Source organism: Podarcis vaucheri (genome assembly GCF_965113315.1).
Source record: "Podarcis vaucheri genome assembly, chromosome: Z".
Classification (NCBI taxonomy): Eukaryota; Metazoa; Chordata; class Lepidosauria; order Squamata; family Lacertidae; genus Podarcis; species Podarcis vaucheri.
Window position 1 is genome coordinate 24,325,220 of NC_138758.1, and position 16,615 is coordinate 24,341,834.

The following is a 16,615-nucleotide window of genomic DNA, read 5'->3' on the forward strand; positions in this document are numbered from 1 at the left end:
ACAATAAATCTGCCCCCTCCCCATGAAACTTAGCAATATGGAAAATGATGTGAAACTACAACCACTCTATGCAACATCAGATAACCTCCCAGCAAACAGATTGGAGCGAACACTTAATAGCCATTTCCATCTAACTTCCTAGCAAACTTCGTGCAAACTTACTCAATGAACAGGTTGTCTGAAAGCAACCCGAACACAGTCTCCTTTCCTCACAAATGCCTGAACTGGTCTACATGTATGCTGAATTCTAGCTAGTTCTAGTTTTGCCTAGCCGTTTAGAGGTAAATTCCACAACCCACATTTTGGAGAGAGAGAGAGAGAGAGAGAGAGAGAGAGAGACATGCACCTGCCGCTTCAGACTAATGCTGTGTGAAAAATGCCCTACAGTTTATCAAAAGGTTTCTTTCCCCACAAAAGAAGCTTCTGTTTTTTCCACCGCAGGGTGCTTTATAATTATTGTGCAAGCCTGAGCGACCTTATCACTTGGCCAAATCTGCACCATGCATTTAAAACTCACTTTAAACAGTCATTGCTTCCCTCAATGAATCCTGGGGGTTCTAGTTGGTTAAGGATGCTGAGGGTTGTTACAGAGACCTCTTTTCCCCTCAAAGAGCTACAATTCTTCTCAGAGAATTCTGGGAATGGTAGCTCTGCAAGGGGAATAGGGTATCTCCTAACAACTCTCAGCACCCTTAACTAACTACAGTTCCCAGAGTTCTTTGAGGGTAGCCATGAATATCAAAGTAGTATAATACTGCATTATAGTGCAGATGGGGTGATGGTGAGGTAGATGGGTTGCGTTCACTGGGTTGGGTGTTTTCCTTCCCAATGATCATTTCTCTAGCACTCAGCAGTCTCCCCATTTGCCCACACTTCCTGATCTGAAAAAGCTCAATGGGAGGAGTTACTTCATGAAATTTCCCCATGGGCTTTAACTGAAGTGCAGGAAGCTGGAAATGGGAGTATATGTTGTTAGATAACCTAGTGAACTCCACAGCCTGAGTAGATGTTGAACCCAGTTCTCTCTGGCATTCTAATAAACACCAAACATTCTAATAACATCACCTAATATATCAGCAGGGTCTTCCTTACCTGCTCAGATTCACATAGGTGACACCTAGTGTGCTGCATTGCTTCAAGTTTCAGACCAGGTTTGAGTTCAAATGTTTGTATGCTGCCTTTCAGCATCAAACCCTCCCAATGTGGCTTCCAACTTATATATTCACAAATGAGGTTTAAATCCCCATTCCACCAAGGGATGACCTTGGAGCAGCTGTTATCTCAGCCCAAGATTTATTCACATTGTGAATGGATCTCACTTCCACAGGATGAAGTAATAGCCACCAACTTAGATGGCTATAATAGCAGACTAGACAAATTCATGGTAGAGAAGGCTGTGGATGGCTGCTAGTCATGTTGGCTCTGCTCTGTTTCTGTGATTGGAGGCAGTAAAACTTCTGAATATAAGTTGCTGGAATATACAGGAGGGAATAGTGCTCTTGTGCTTGGATTCTGCAGGTATCTGGTGGACCACTGTGAAAACAGGATGCTGGACTAGATGGGCCTGGACCTGATCCAGCAGGCTGTTCTTATGTACTAACCTACCTCACAAGGTACTCTTTCCTGATATACTCTACAAGCAAGATTTCATGGTAGACCAAAGTTCCTTTACAAATACATGGTTTGCCTTAAATTCTGTGATGAGTGCATAGGTAAAGGTAAAGGGATCCCCGACCATTAGGTCCAGTCATGGCCGACTCTGGGGTTGCGCCGCTCATCTCGCTTTATTGGCTGAGGGAGCCAGCGTACAGCTTCCGGGTCATGTGGCCAGCATGACTAACTAGCTTCTGGCGAACCAGAGCAGCGCATGGAAACGCCGTTTACCTTCCTGCTGGAGTGGTACCTATTTATCTACTTGCACTCTGATGTGCTTTTGAACTGCTAGGTTGGCAGGAGCAGGGAGCACACAACGGGAGTTCACCCCGTCGTGGGGATTTGAACCGCCAACCTTATGATCGGCAAGCCCTAGGCTCTGTGGTTTAACCCACGGCGCCATCCGCGTCCATGATGAGTGCATGGATGACCTCAAATTTGAATGAAGGACTTCCATCTCATGTTCATTAAACCCACACAGTGCAGAACACAGGTCAATGAAAAGCAGTGCAATGGTGAAAAACACTGTAAGCAAGACTACTATGCACAACACTGAAACAAATGGAAAACATCTCAAACCATTCCACTGATCCCCACATATTCCCAGAGACTAAATGGCAAGGAAGATTGCAGAATAAGGACCAAATTAGACAAAATATTATTCATGCCTTTAGTCCCTGCATGTTTTATTATTTATTTTTTTAATCAAACAAACACAACAACAACAACAACAACAACAACAGATTGCAGGTTGGGAAAAGACACCAGATTGGAACAGTGACAATTTGAGTTGAGGCAGCTCTTTGCCTGTACCTAATTCTGATCCAAACCCTCTATGTCTGCTCTTTGCAATCAGAGAAATGCTCTCATTGGCAGAAGTGGGAGCTTTCATCCTATTCTAGTAACAGGCAGGGGGTGGTGATGATACAGACCAGGACCATGGGGTGGGGTGGGGTGGGGGAAAGGTTACACATTGCCATGCCATGCTCCCAATATGCTTCTACTCTCCCCTTTCATATTTGTTTAACAATCACACACAACAGCACACAAAGACTAAAGAAATAAATAACATCACATCTATCTGGCCCTCTGACACTCCTGTCTAAAGCAGGGGTTGGGAACCTGAGACCCAGAGAGATTAATGTGGCCCTCGAGACCTTTCTAACTGGCCCCTGGAACTCTCCTGAGGCCACAACACCTCTTCCAGGAAATACTCTACAAACTTCTTTTTCCTGGCTAGGAAGTATCCCATGAACTGTGGTCATATTTACCTGGATGGAGGGGTGTGGGTGTGTGGATGTAAAAGAGTGAATGTGGTGTAGTGGTTAGAGCATCAGACTAGGACTTGGGAGACCAGGGTTCAAATCCTGACTTAACCATGAAGCTCACTGAGTGTCGTTGGGCCAGTCACTGCCTGTTGGCTTAACTTGCCTCACAGGGTTGTTGTAAGGATTAAAGGATATTGGGGAGAACCATGTATGCTACCTTCAGCTTCTTGAAGAAGAATCAGGGATATAAATGCAATAAATAAAAGCAGATTTTAAAAAGACCTCTTACTTTTGCACAAAAGGTAAGAGTTGTGACAACTGCCCCACCCATTTTTGCCTCTGGCCCCACCCATCATTTGCATGAGCTCCGCCCCACCCAAGTAAGCTTGCCCATGAAAAAATGCAATCCTCAGGCTGAAAAAATGCTCCCGACCCCTGTAGTAAAATGACAGACCACAGAAAGGTGGCGACAAACAGGATCTTTGCAAGAATGCACCAGTAACATTTTACAGGCATGCACAGGAGCAGGCAGGCAGGAAGAAGTATGAAGCATGAGCAGAGAATCCTTCTACAGCACTAACCCTGAAACCAGATTGCAGATGTATTACAAGACGGAAATTCATCTTCATTATGCACCTCCTTGCTGGCAACAACAACCGGGGGTGGGGGGATATCATCAACCCTCAAAACATTTTGTCCTCATTTTCCACTTCAGAGGGACAGTCAAGTCATTTCCCCTCAATTAAAATCCATTTCCAAAAAAGATTCCCCCCCTTCGGATGTGCTAGAAGGCTTTATAGTACCGCTTCACAGCTAACTGTATCACTATTATACCAAACACTGCCTCAACACAAGAACACAATATCTTTTATCATCTGCATATCTAAGCCATCTATTCTACTAATTACTAGCTGGATTGCAAGAGAATGATAATTGCAGGTGGGTTTGGAGGAAGCAAAGTATCTGTGCAGAATGGGTGGGGGAAAGAAATTAATAATGTGATATAAAAGCAAACAGGCTGCATACTGGCAATGGATGATGCTGGAAAATCTTTACGCTTGTGAAGATTTGTGTGTCTTTGGGAGAGAATTTCCCTAGAAATGTTCAGGTAGTGTTTGTTTGCTTTTAACCTTATTATCCAGTGCATTGAGACAACTCATCAAAGAATGTGGGCAAGGGCTGGAATTTTGCTCCCTGTCCCAATGAAAATTAATGCTACTTTTAAAATTTCCAGGTAAGTGTCCTGTGGAGTGTGGAATCCTGAGTTTTACACTCATTACACTGATTGCTCTAAGCAGTACAAAATAATGCCATAAACACTGCTAAAAGTATTACTATGAAGTTCAAGGCTACTGGTTTTTTCTATGCTTACCAATTTTAATACATTGCAGGCAGGTATGAAATAAAAAGGCTGGAATCCTCTTCCCATTTTTCCGAGAGTAACTCCACTGAACAATGGGACATGCTGCATAATCCTAAGAGTGTGTACTCAGAGTTCATTCCTACTGAACTCAATGAAGCTTACTCCCAGGTAAGTGAAGTGAGGACTGCAACCTTCTTAATGTAGTGCAAGTCATTAACTGCACAATCCTATGCAGGTCTACCCAGAAATAAGTCCCACTGTATTAAGTGAAGCTTACTCTCAGGAAAGTGGGGAGAGGACTGCAAAGGGTTGTATGCAATGCTAGTCCTACTCAGAGTAAACCCATTTAAATTAATGAATGTGGTTAACTTAGGTACATTAATTTCAATAGGTATAAAAATTACTTGAGGGCAACCCAAAACTTCTGCTACCAGTTACAGTTTAATATCTATCAGGGGAAGGAGCAAGACCATCAAATATGTTTTTAAATCCATGTATCATAAGCACATGTAGGAGAAACCTACTGTTTAATGCTTCTGTCATGTGCTTTATAAACACATCCTGTACATCTTAATATATATATGGGACCTTAGTCTACAAAGCTGAAGACACTCCTTTAATTTAGTATATTGTATTTAGAAGATGGGCATATAAAACATCACATAGTTCACCTGGCAAGATACTTTCCCTTCACTCGAAAACAATCAGAGCATAGAATTGCATCTCAGAAAGGATGCACAGCATGTGGGAGAAAGATGGAAAAATAAATTCTAATAATAAAAAATATTTACTTTTCCTCCTCATTCAGTAGCTAGCTTGCTCACTGTTAATATTCCTCAGTACTTCATATTCCTACGCTGTTCTGTTTGCCACAGCTAGGGATGTGGGTGCACATATGAAATCAATTCTGTGCTGTGTTGTTTAGTTCAAGTAATTAATAGACAGAGAAATGCAAACACATAAGCACACTTGCCGTTGTTTCCGCAAATGCACCCAGAGTCAAAACAGGCATATTTGATGTGTCTTCAGGGCAATGTCGGCAGCTGGATTTATTTTTGACACTATAACAAAGAGTCTCATGGCACCTTGAAGACTTAACAAATTTACACTACAGGTCATCCATCTCAACAATTAAGCTGCAGAGAAGGGCTCCATACAACCAAGATAGATTTCTGAGTATTTGTAAACTGCAACCATAGGATATAAAATGATCATTTAGTGCAGTCCTATATTGATCTGCCCAGAAGTAAGCCCCCTTCCTCTGGGGGTGGGGAAGGGAAAGTCTGATTAAAAAGACTCCACCATCAAAACCACATGCTTCTACTGGTGCTGATTAGAGCTGCTGAAGCTTTCTTGAGCTCCACTCCACCGTAGACAAAATACAACTGCAAGCTCTCCCTCCTACACACACAACGGCTACTATCATCATTCATTTCCAAATAATGAACCCAACGGTTTTTTTCCCAATGCCCAGCAGAAGCAATTGCAGGAAACTAAGAGTGTATGAGAGCACCTGCGTTGATTGATGGATTGCAAGTGTTAAGTGAAAATGACCAGAGGTGCCAGGAGTGAGGAAACTGCTAAGCATATCACCAGGAAGACTGGAAAGCAGCTGGGGAAAGGTGAAGGAGAAAATGAAGGCAAGGAGAGGTCACTAGGAGCTGCCTTCTCATTCACCCTAACCTGGATTTCACAAAGACCCTGGAACTTGGAGAGAAATACATTGCCACACCTTGAAGCAACACTCTTTTCCCCCTTAAAGACTGTCTTCACTTAACTGTTAGTAAAGCACATCCGTAAAGCACATCCACAAATTCCTTCCCATTAGCTAAGTTAGAATTTCCAGTCAGTAAATAATTGAATTTCTGCTGACTTTAAAGATGTTAAAAGCTCTTGGTTGTGTTGTGACACACTTTTAATAAAGACAAATAAAGCCAGTATGTCTGCTTTAGAGCCAACACTGTGTAGCAGTTATGAGAGTGCAAAGCCAGAAGCCCAGAGTTCAAATCTCCACCCATGAACTCATTAGGCAATCCACCATCCCATCACTTCATCCACGACAAGGAGATGAAAGCAAAGAACTGCCTCACAAGGTTGTTGTAAGCAATACAGAGAATTTAAATTGATTTTTTTTTTGGGAGGGGGGAGATGATAGAGAAATGCAAGTGCTGAATATCATTATACTCGTATAACATGAAAAAGCTGAACTCCTATCTGGGCCTGAGAGGGAATATCTTTCTGACGTGAGATCCCAGAGAAAAACACATTAATTAAAAGGAACACACATAGCACCTACAGTTACAGTAATAAAAGGACAATAATACAACAACTGTGAGCAAAGGGGACCCCCTATAGGCAAAATAAATGTTAGGAGATAGCTAAAACACATACTACATAATTTCTGGTTGTATATACAGTATATAGCCTACCGATCTGTTTAAAGAGCTGTACGTCTCTCACACACTGCAATTTACAGTGCACAATTAATTATAAACATGACAATCAAATACACTTCAGTCTATTACCGTATCTTTCCAGTGTATATGTGTGCAATTGGACACATTTAGAATCTGCAGCACATAAAAAAACCCACAATGTGAAGTGCAAATGTTAGAACACAGACAATACCAAAGTTGCACACCAGTCGACAGGCAAAAGTTGCTGTTCCTGCACATAAAGCTGGACACATGGGTCTAAAAAAAATGCAGCACATCACACTAAGCATATGTTCATGAATGTGAGATTCTCTTACATGGACTATTTGATGGATTATTATCACTCTCCCCCACCACCACCACCCCAATACACACTGTTGCACCTTGACTTGACCCACAGCACCCATCAATCCACATGTGCCAGGTCCGAGTAAAGGGACTGTGAATCCAATCTACACCACCTGGTGTACAACATTCGGTTATTCATTTCAAGCGGGGATTCCACCTACAATTCAAGGGTGGTTGGAAGATGTGTGCAAGGTTCCTGCGGGTTTGCGCTACGGTTGTGTGCATGGGGTGCGCGCGTGCGTGTCGCGATCCCAGCAGCAGAAGTGTCGGAGTGTCCTTAAGAGATCTCGGCTGACTTACACACAGCATATCCTGCGCATAATTCATGCCGAAAGCAAGCCCCACCGCGTCCAATTGAGCATGTTATACTACCTAGTAAGTGAGCTCAGGATTGCAGCCTTATTGATTGTGACTTCCCGTTGTTCTCCTCCTGCAACATCAGACCCACGCGCGCACACACAGACACACACGCACGGACATGTCAAGTCCAGTTAGAGCGGAGTCGAGGTAGAGGAGAGGGAAAGGGACCATCGCATCTCCAAGGGCGCGCGCACAAGCTCTTCCATCGCGCAAGCCAGCCAGCCAGCCAGCCAGCCAACCCTCCTCCTCCTCTTCTTTTTCTTCCTCCTCCTCCCCCTCGAGCCAAACTTACCTGCTTGCCCAGTGGAAGTTTCAGTTGCTGCTGCTGCTCCTGCAGCAGCGCCGCCTCCACCCCGCGCGGCTCCGGTGGCCAGCCATCGCGCCCGGCTGCCGACGCTGCTGCCCTCGTCGTGCCTCTCCCCGGCGCGGCAGCTACGCTGAAGGCGAATATAAATCCACATAGCCGAGGATGCAGCTGCTGCTGATTGCCCGCATCATCATCCCTCCTCCCCTTCCCAGTCCTCCTCGCAGGGGCGACTCAGCGCCAAAAGCAGAGAGAGGAGACCCCGGCTTGTCCGCAAAGGCAGACAGGCTGCTTCGGAAACGCGAAGCTTCCCCAGCCGCGTCTGCTGCCTTGTCACTGCTCTCGCTCTCTCGCCTTTGCACACCCAGCCGCTCTGCGCCGGGCAGACTGGCAGCAGAGAACCCGATCCCTTCTGAGCGGTTTGCCTCCTCTGCTGCTAATGAGCATGCCCGGGAGAGGAGGAAGGACATGCGCGCTGCCGATGCCGAAGCCTCTGCCTTCACCTGCTGCCAGACTCTTGTGCAGGTGCACTGGGAGGAAAGCAGAGAAAGAAGGCGGGAGGGAGGGATTTAGGGAAGTGGGCAGAGGAGCCCAATTCTAACCGGGAAGTGAAGGGGAGGCTTTCCCCAGAGACGATCCTTACTTCGGATGGGGAACAGAGCGCAAAATGGGAGAAAGGGGATTCGATGAGAAGCGGCGAAAAGGGAGGTGGAAGTGGGAATATTTTCCAGACTCTCTCTGTCACACACACATTGCTCAGATCCGTCTTCACCGTCTCCTTGCTTCTCCCCAGAAAACACCCATATTCATGGGTTGCGAAAGACTGGGAGATGGGTGGGTGGGGGCCACAGAATGCGCAAAGGGGGAGAAATGCCGCTAAGCTGGGAATCCGGGAAGAAAGAGGCAAGCGACGCTCCGCGGCGGCGGCGGCGGGGGGGCGCTAGGGAGGAGAAGGGAGGGGAGGAGACGGGCGGTGTCAGCTAAGAGGGTGCAGCGAAACACGCAGATTATTGGGGAGAAAAGCAACAGGTGAAGACTGCCGGCGGCAGACCCCGAGGATCCTTGAGAACGACCGCAGGAAGAGAAGGATGAGCGAGGAAATCTGAGCCTCGCATTCAATTGGCTTGGGGAGATACGGCTGCCGTATCAGAGCCACAACCCGGACCATGCACTGGGTCCAGGCTGCTGAATCTGACTCTCCAGGTGCCCCTCATGCAGAAAAGCGACCTTCCCACTGCGTCCTTACCCGATCCATTTAACTGGGGATTAGATCAACCATTGGAAATGGGGCGGAGGAAGAAGGAATAAATGGAGAGACCTATGGGTGGGGTGCAAGGCAACAATGCCCTTGGCCCCTTTCCTACACTTGCAGAAATCTTTTGTGAGCAAATGAGCGGAAAAATGGGAAGCTGGCAAACTCTGGAGGCTGGTCCATTAGGGCTCCAGCTGTCACTGGTTCTAGCTCCACCTACAATTGGCCTTCTGCCTTGCATCCCATCAGCCAAGGGCACCAATCGCCACTGGAGCCAAAGATCTAAGGATGAGTATACCAGGAGGAGTTCACATTAGGGTTCACCTGCAGCTGCTAGGAATCACATTTATCTGGTTCCAGCCAACTCAGTATGAGGAATAGGTGGAAGTATGGAAGTAAACTTGGTTAGGCCTTTCACAACAAAATCTTATTTCACTTTCTCCTTTTATCATTTGTTGCTTTCCTTTTAGATTTCTTAAGCCTGCATCATTGTTCCAATTGAACAATCATTTTATTTATAAAGAACATTATCATTAGGTCATTCATGGGTGTGTTTTATTAGCAAATGAGTATACAAGGAGACATTCAATATCTGTCATTCCAAAAATCAAAGTTTTTTAGTGTTTCTTCCTTCCTTTGCCTTCCAACCCCTCATCTCAGTTTTAACAAAAGTCTGGAAAATCTGGTTCCCCTAATATTTTTATTGTCGTTCTGCCCTCTATCTAGCATGTGCCAAAGAGGAAGGGATGCAGCAACACCTGAAATTATAATCATACTAGCAGCCTAAGAAAGAACAACAAAAATCAGCAGTTTTGAAATTAGTGGTTAAAATCAGTTTAGTTTTAAAAGATTTTATCCACCATCTTGGTTCAATATGTCCAGCTGTATCCAAACATAAATAAAAACCTGCTTCTTGATCTCAGGATCAATCATTCAAAATTTGGCTACATTATATTAAGGGATGTCCAAATGAACAGTGCTGTTTTCAAAGTTTCACTCCACCATCTTGATTCAAAATGGCAACCAAGTATAATAAAACAAAAGATGAAAATCTGCTTCTTTATCACAGGAATCATCTTGCAAAATTTGGTTATGATACCTGTGAGAGAAAAACGAATACATTTCCATCTTCTCAATTTCTAGTTTATGCGTGCATTACTTTAAACCACATGAGGGCACTATTTGTCTAGCAATCTAGTCAGCACTTGTGTGTAGTCTTTGCTTTGTCTAAGTTAACTCCGCCCCTAAAAGCTGAGCCATTTTCATGTTCTCTCCCACCTCTTGAGACAAGATGCCTGCTATTCTCTCTTTCATCACCACATAACCTGTAAATAGTTCCTGCATGAATAAAGCCTTTGAACTCCAGAAACATTAAGTGATTATTCCAAACTAATTCACCCAAGCGGCAAAGTATGCTAGCAATAGATTCATGCACAGAGAACAGAGAATTTCCAAAATATGTAGTAGATAATATAATATACTTTAGTAGGTGGCACTGACTCCCAAACTTGTGTTTTACCTACATCTCCTCCTCATCCTATTCTTCCTAGTCCTCTGAAAAACTGAGCATTTTTCAAAAACCTAACTGGAGGAAGTAATGGTTATGATAAAACGTGGCCAGCACGATTTACTGTAGTTGCAAAATGCATGCGTTTTGGTTTGTGTAGACTTATATGCTTGTCTCTAAAAACAAAAACAAAAAGATAGGAGTGTTGTATAGTGTATGATGAAGCTGTTTTTGTTTTTCACAGAAGGAATCAGGCAGCAATACAAGAGTCCTCCTTCGACTGTTAGTCACTGCAGTGGTATAGTGCCATTCTGCTACTTTCCCCCAGCAACAGCATTGTTGTCATATGTTCTTACATTCCTGTGTCATCAGCTGGAGTGGTATTTGCCAGTGTTGTAGGTTTTGTGAGACTTGAAAAGAGTTCTGGCCTGGCACATGATCCTTTTGCAAGGTAGGGTCAAATCTCAATGGGAAATTGTGGTCAAGAAAAAGAAAGATTTAAGTTTGCATAGATGATTAACTATGAACTGTGTTGTAAGTTCTTATACACAGATACCTGAGAGAAAGTAGTGTTGGGTTCAAAAAGCGTTGCTTCTGAGTAGACATGCATAGTGTAGGATTGCACAGTCAGGGCTGCAACTGGGCTGAGGATTAAATCAGACTTGGATATTCGCAGTGTCTGGAATGAAAAGCATGGCTCAAGAGTGTCCCAAATTCCTGCCCACTGGCTTTGTCCCTTTGAACACAGTGAGATCCACTGGGAATGAAGCCAACAATAATCTGTATGGTTTTACTGTGAATTCTGTTTCTAGGTCCTAATAAATCTTGATGGAATATTACAAACTAGCTTAGATAGATTACATTATCTGCTGAGTCTGTGGATGGGATACAAATGTGTTAAAATAAATCAATCTAAATATATACCAGGAGCTCCCTACTTGGTGTTGCTCGCCAACCCTGCCATGCTGCCACCATTCTGTACCAACCTCTGCCACCTCCCTTTACACCCCACCCAACCCTTTCATCTGCTCACAGCTCCTTCAAGCCCCTCATATCATCACAGTTCCTCTGAATCCCTCTTTCCCTGGTTTATTCAAACTTCTGCTGTTGTTTAAAACCACAATTTCAAAACATGCCTTCTCTTTTGCTCCTTGAAACGGCTTTGATTTTTTACAAATCCAAGACTGTGATGCGGCACTGCAAATTCTCCCATGGGTGCTGCGTGACAACAGCCTTACATTGTTATGTATATAGGAAGATGCATGCACACACATACACACTCTCTCTCTCTCACACACACACACTAACAGCATAGAATGTGGGGGCTTTTTAAAAAAAACAACAAAAGGTTGATGTAACTAAAGAACCTATGGCTTATAGGGAGGGATAGGATGGGAAATTCAATTCAATTTGCATTTAAAGGCAAACCTAGTTAATATATGCTTTCAAAAGCACACACAATATGAAATACAGCCATTCTTTGAAATTTGCACCTCCATATTTTGCAGCACAGTTCTCCAGACAAGTAATGTGTACAAAAATGCACATAATAGAGTAAAGTACGTATTGCAATATGTATAGTGTTGCATAATGGTTAGAGCATTGGACTAAGACCTGGGAGACCGGGGTTTGAATCCTCACTGAGCTATGAAGTTCACTGAGTGACCTTGGGCCAGACACCATCTCTTAGCCTAATCTACCTCACAGGGTTGTTGTGAGGATGAAATTTGGGGGAGAAGAACTGTGTACACCACCCTAAGATCCTTGGAAGATATAGGTGGGATATGAATGTAATAAATAAATAGTGTACAAACAAATGTATATATTAGGGGAAATTGTTCAGCAAAAAATGTGTGCATTATGGAACATGGCACACAAAAATATGCATATATTACGAGAAAAGCACACTAAAATGCTGGTGATTTTTAGAAGGACTTAAAAAATGTAAAAATAAATGTAAAAATGTGGGGAACTGAATTTAAGAATAGAAAAAAATGTGCAACTGAGAGAAACTAAAATTGACAGATTTCCCCCTACCTATATGCCTCTCTCTCTCTCTCTCTCTCTCTCTCTCTGTGTGTGTGTGTGTGAGAGAGAGAGAGAGAGAGAGAGAAATGTCAGACTTTAAGCATTTATACCCTGTCTTTTGACCTACAAGGCCTTCAAGGCAGTTGATAATCCAAAGCAACAGCAAAATCCATATTAAAACAGTTTGAAGTTAATTAGCCGAAAATACACACAACACAATAAAGAAACTAGCAGCAACATTAACATTGCCTATTTGTAGTGCAGGTATTTTGTTGTATTTTACGTAACCTTGAGTGATGAAGGATGGGACAGAAATAAATAAATAAATAATTGCAACCTTACAAATTCATACTCAGAAGTAAGTCCTATTGAGTTCAATGGGACTTACTCCCAGATAGGTAGGTATATATCCACTGGAAGGAACCAATGGCCCTCCATCTGTTGTTGAATTCTAAGGCATTCAGCCCCAGCCAGCATGGCCAATGGTCAGGGATTATATAATTGTAGAATTGGCAGGGATCCCAAGGGTCATCTAGTGCAACCTCCTACAATGGAAGAATCTCAACTAAAGCACCCATGACAAATGGCCATCTAACCTCTGCACAAAAGCCTCCAAGGAGGGATAGTCCACAGCCTTCTGAGGGAATCCATTCTACTGTTGAACAACTCTTGCTGTCAGAAACGTCTTCCTAATGTTTAGTCGGAATCTCCTTTCTTGTGACTTGAGTCCAATGGTTAGAGTCCTACCTTCTGGAGCAGGAGAAAACAAGTTTGCTCCATCTTCTATGAAGCTGAGCAATGGGAGGTGCAGCCAATCAACATCTGGTGGGCACTCTCTTCCCCCATCCCTGATCTAGAGGATGTCAACTTTCAGACATATCTTTTTAAAAAAACTTTCACATTTCACAATTTGTGTTGACAATTATGTGTGACCAGCTGCATTTGTGTTGTCCCACCGAACTCAGTAGAGCTTACTTCTAAGTAAAGGTAAAGGACCCCTGGACGGTTAAGTCCAGTCAAAGGTGACTATGGGGTTGCGGCACTCATCTCACTTTCAGGCCAAGGCAGCCAGCGTTTGTCCACAGACAGCTTTGTGGGTCATGTGGCCAGCATGACTAAACTGCTTCTGGTGCAACGGAACACCACAACGGAAACCAGAGCGCATGGAAATGCCATTTACCTTCCTGCCGCAGCGGTACCTATTTATCTACTTGCCTGGGCATGCTTTTGAATTACTAGGTTGGCAGGAGCTGGAACAGAGCAACAGGAGCTCACTCTATCGCAGGGATTCGAACTGCCAACCTTCTGGTTGTCAAGCCCAAGAGGCTCCATGGTTTAGACCACAGCGCCACCTGCATTCTAAGTAGATATGTACAAGCAGTGGAGGCTGGTCTCTTAGGGCAAATGGGTTTCTACCCTACCAATGGTGGCCTGCCTTCAGTCAGCCCCACCTGCCTACCCTCTTATATCCATTCCAGGGAGTGCTCCGGGCTGACAGCTTCCTCCTCCTCCTTCATCTCAGTGTTGCCCCTCAGTCAACAGGAAGGAGAGTGGGAGCAAAACTAGAATTAGTTGGCTCAGCTTGCCATTGGCTTTACTGTTGGCCTCTCTACCTTCCTAATGGGCACCAGCCACCACTATGTATGTTGTTGTTGTTTAGTCGCTTAGTCGTGTCCGACTCTTCGTGACCCCATGGACCAGAGCACGCCAGGCACTCCTGTCTTCCACTGCCTCCCGCAGTTTGGTCAAACTCATGCTGGTAGCTTCGAGAACACTGTCCAACCATCTCGTCCTCTGTCGTCCCCTTCTCCTTGTCCCCTCCATATTCCCCAACATCAGGGTCTTTTCCAGGGAGTCTTCTCTATGTATAGGATCACACAAACAATGATAGTGGAGTGTACTTCTCTGCTAGGAAGTGAAAAAGCATTTCAAATCTAGAACACTCGATCAGCAAAGAACCTTTTGCTCTCTGCAGTGCTTAAACATTCTCTGTGGTTTTGCTATGTCAAACAATGCCTCTCAGCGGCATTAGCTTCTAGGAAACAGAACATTAAATAGAATCTGTTCTACAGAATAACACAGAGAGAAAACTCTTTCCTTTATAATCAGCTCTTTTGCGCCCTTGGCATCGTTTAGATTTGAGGACTACAGAAAAGTCCCATTTTCATATTGCCACCCTCCAGACCACACCTGGAGGAGGCACAGGAAGAAGGGTCTCAGGTGATGAACGCAATGTCCAGGCAATTTATATGAGGAAAGGCAAGTTATAGCAGGTTGTTAAATACCTGTGCTCCGTCAAGTTTTGGTGCAGTCAAGGCCACAAAATTCCTCATCTGTAGGAAAGCACATCTCCCTATTTCAGTTCATCTGAGGCAATTAGCAGGTCATTAGTGAGAATGCAGAAAATGTCTCCCTTCTGCCTGTCCTGTCTCCCAACATATTGAATACGACTAAAGATGGATAAGTCTGCCAATTTTGGTTTCCTTCAGTTTCTCATTTTTCCATTTCTAAGTTCAGTTCCCCACATTTCCTCATTAATCATCCTTTTTAAGTCATCGTGAAAATTCACCAGGATTTTAATATGAACTTCTAATACAACACATTTTTGTATGCACTTCTCAAAAATCTATACATTTTAGGAAAGCAGTTTTCCCTAATATATAATGCTCATGTGTGTTATTTTCACTAATAGATGCATTTTGTGCACATTTTACCCTAGTTTATACATTTTTGTACACATTACTTGGCTGAAGAAAGGCATTGCAAAATTCAGAGCTGTACAAATTTTGAAGGATGGCTATGTTTTTGGTTTGCATACTGTTTCAAAAGATATGAATTGGGGAAGTTTGCATTAAAAGGCAAATGGAATCAAATCCCTCCTCCATCCTTACTATGGGTATGCCTTTTGTTGGACCCCCCTTTTCCCAAATCAATATGCCTGACCGCTGAGGCAGTCATCTGAGGCCTTTCCCTGGGCACCCCTGCTGTCTGAAATGGGATGAGAGATGAATGGGGACAGAGAGAACTTGTTCTGTAGTGACTCTTCACCCTGGGAATGCCCTCCCACAAAGGCCTTGCCTGAAGATCACAGACAGGGTCCAAAGGACAGCTTAGTAGCATATCCCACCAGTGTGATGATTTGTGCCACAGGACCTGCCCCACTCTCCCTCCACACATTTTCGAGGCCTTTTTTATTATTAAAAAAGGTCTAATGTAGGTGTTCTTTGTTTAACTTAAAGCACTTTCACCATCTATTTAAATTGGCTGTCCCGCTTTTACATCTTTTTTCATTTCTTGCGTTAGTTTGTATGCTTTATCAATTTTAATAATGGGCTTTATCCAATGCTAGTCTTGCTCATGAGTAGATCCATTGATTTCAGTCAGTCTACTTTGCATATGAGTTCAGGCAACTTATTTTTTGAGAATTCCTCCAGATTTGCTTGCACAAAGCTTACATGTTACCAGTTTTAATTGAGCATTCATTCTTTATGGGACGGTTATATGGCAACAAACCTTCGTCCTTAATTAGTGGTAGTGTGTTTACACACCTTCCTATTAAACATTTGTTTACTCCACACATTTCAATGCATTTCTTCATTTCATTCCTAACTGCAAGAAGTCAGTTTATTTATTTTAAACGGATTTGCTTTGCTAGGGTGACAGGGCACTCAGATCCACTCTAATTGTGCTAACCTTAATTTCCAATTACATCTGAAGAAGTGTGCATGCACACGAAAGCTCATACCAAGAACTAACTTAGTTGGTCTTTAAGGTGCTACTGGAAGGAATTTTTTAATCTTAATTTCCAAGTATGTGTTTGAACCCCTCCCACAAAATACTGACAGTCTGGATGTGCCTTATGAGTAACACTGGATATCAGCCCCTTATTTTAAACTGGACCTTTTGTTTCGTACTGCTGTATTAGCTGTCCTGGGTATATTAATCTGTTGAAGCTGTGGTACATAAATGATGCTTGTCTGCCTGAAAGGAAATAAGTAAAGAACAGCACAGAGATATGTATGAAATTGCTTATACTAAGTTAATCCACTTGGCCAAGTGGATTCCATTCTGAATACCAACACACCTCTCATCCAAAT

The 16,615-nt window shown here is 43.5% G+C and overlaps 1 protein-coding gene across 11 annotated transcripts in view; it reads right to left on the minus strand.

Annotated features, from left to right (window-relative positions):
* TENM1 (teneurin transmembrane protein 1) overlaps nucleotides 1-8,214 on the minus strand; it is a 392,346-nt gene extending 384,132 nt beyond the window's left edge. For 10 of the 11 annotated variants that reach the window (XM_082208504.1, XM_082208503.1, XM_082208513.1 and 7 more), the window contains exon 1: nucleotides 7,720-8,214. The gene's annotated coding sequence lies outside the window, so the exon portion shown is untranslated. Of the gene's footprint in view, nucleotides 1-7,439; nucleotides 7,458-7,719 lie in introns of those variants that run through there. The other variant, XM_082208507.1, reaches the window with a different exon arrangement.
* Between the last annotated feature and the right edge of the window lie 8,401 nt (nucleotides 8,215-16,615).